This window comes from Helianthus annuus, chromosome 14 (assembly GCF_002127325.2).
Source record: "Helianthus annuus cultivar XRQ/B chromosome 14, HanXRQr2.0-SUNRISE, whole genome shotgun sequence".
In the NCBI taxonomy this organism is placed as follows: domain Eukaryota; kingdom Viridiplantae; phylum Streptophyta; class Magnoliopsida; order Asterales; family Asteraceae; genus Helianthus; species Helianthus annuus.
Window position 1 is genome coordinate 115,484,653 of NC_035446.2, and position 2,186 is coordinate 115,486,838.

The following is a 2,186-nucleotide window of genomic DNA, read 5'->3' on the forward strand; positions in this document are numbered from 1 at the left end:
GAAATCAGATCTTTTTGAACATCAAATATTTTTCTGATGTTAGTCTTGTACAGTTATTTATCATGACCTTTAATGCTTCATATGTGACTACTTATACCTTAGCCCTCTGCTATAAATTTTTGCATGTCTTAAATTGTAAACTTGAAGGAGGTATGGATGCAGGTTTATACATGGCGTGACTGGGATTTCACAGCTAGGGTGGAGGTGAATCTGATGGCATGCAATATCGCATCGAATTGGGCATCAAAGGTGAGGAAAAAACTTCTCTATGTTATATTCTATTCTATGTTATTGTTTGTGTTAAAGGTGCGAAATAAATTGGTTTTAAACTGTTTAGCAAGGTTATCAACTAGCAACATTTGGTTGCAATATGGTGTTATACATGTAGCTTCATTTGTGTTTTATGCTTTATGCTATTGTACATAAAGCTTGATTTATGTTATAACTTCCAACCAGATACGTGGCTTCTCCCCGTGTCCCATGTACACATCAACTTTTCCAACCATACGTCCTTAATCTCTTAACATATACACTTTTCCCGGACACGCATCACTGTGATCATCACCACCAGATATCCACTACCTCCTTTCGCCGATTCCTCCCACATGCTTTCACTGATTCCTCCCATCGTTCTCATACCGTTGCACCAGTCGGAGTTCCGCCTTCACAATGAACAGGTACGCCTCTAACAAAAACCTAACTGAACCCTAGGAAGTTAATAAATTTTTTAAACTGCTCAGGCTACCATGGCTGAGCAGTCGTTGAGCCTGCGGGTTTAGGTTCGTTTTCTACTTCGTATTCGTCGCATGAGTTTAGGGCTCGACCATGGGGTCGTTGTTTGATTTCACTTTATATCTTTCAATTTATATTACGTTGAGTTGTTTTTGTATTTGTGGGGGTTGCCAAGAAAATGAGCTTAAAACGTTTTAACTTTTGATATTTGATACTCAGGTTGTTAATTTGGACATCCAATCCCAAATGTGTGGGTTTGGTAAAATTTGCAAGTTGGTAAAAATGAGTGCTGGATAGGCGCACTAAAAAAAGGCGGGTCAGAATCGGAGACTAGCCATAGATGAGTTCTTCCATGTCACCAACAACTTCCAAATAGCTGCAAGAAAGGCAATCGAAGCAGGTTTTGATTGTGCTTCAAGATTCACCAAGCAAACAGACCCTTAATCGACCAATTCATGAAAGATCAAGTTTTTATCTCTTGTAGTGTTTATGCTTTGTTTGTATACGGTGCGGCTTAATTAGTAAGCCCCTAGCCGCAACGCGGCGGGGCTTACATCTAGTTTGATATATAATAAGAAACTAATTGGTTAATAATTTTTTTTTCATATGGTGCATTGACAGGCCCATAACCCTCCAAAGTGGAGGTCGTGGATTCGAGTCTCTACCGGAGCAAAAATGCTTTGGGTTGAGCCATAGTTTTATAACACTAGGTCTTCGGGTGGTGAGTTTTATAACACTGGTCCTTCGGGTGGTGAGTTTCCTCTTAATGATGATTTGTTGTCACCGGTGGCGTCTGCATTCGCGAGCGTAGATAGCCTTTTAAAATTTTTTGTTACTTGTTAGAAATACAATAAACTCACTTAAATTTAATGTTGTACCAGGACATATTAAATTTTAGAGACAAAAAAGAAAAAGCTTTTTCTAGAAAAGTAAAATGAAAGAAATGACAAAAGTGTTATGCGACGTCGTTTCATAGACGAAGTAAATCAATAGCAGGTCCCCGGCCCGTACATGTGGATGTGAGCAAGAGATTCTACACTTTATGGACGCATGCGCAACTGTACATTGTTATGTACCTTCATATACGTTAAATTACTAGTTTTTATTTATTATTTCATTTTTCAAAATAAAATGTATATAATATGTGCAATAAAGTATTTATGGTAAATAACAAATATTGACCCCACATAAGAGAAACAAATCTGATTATTAACAGCCACACAAAAATGTCGGTTCTATTTATTAGGATTAGGATCAAAATAGAAAGATACTAATTGTAAGAATAACAAGAGTACAAAGCTTCCTAAAAAAACCTACTACAAAAAAAAAAAAAAAAAAAAAAAAAAAAAAAACTTAAACATCCATCATTACTTAAAAACCTAAACCCCCATCCTCACCCACCCCCTCCCCCATCACCCACTACAAAAAAAAAAAGTTTTTTTTTTTTTGTTTTG

At 36.8% G+C, this 2,186-nt stretch overlaps 1 long non-coding RNA gene across 1 annotated transcript; it reads left to right on the forward strand.

Annotated features, from left to right (window-relative positions):
* The first annotated feature begins 547 nt into the window (after nucleotides 1-547).
* Nucleotides 548-1,028, forward strand: LOC118486386. The gene is made up of 2 exons (XR_004878703.1): nucleotides 548-677; nucleotides 952-1,028. It is a non-coding gene; the product is annotated as an uncharacterized LOC118486386 (long non-coding RNA).
* The last annotated feature ends 1,158 nt before the right edge of the window (nucleotides 1,029-2,186 follow it).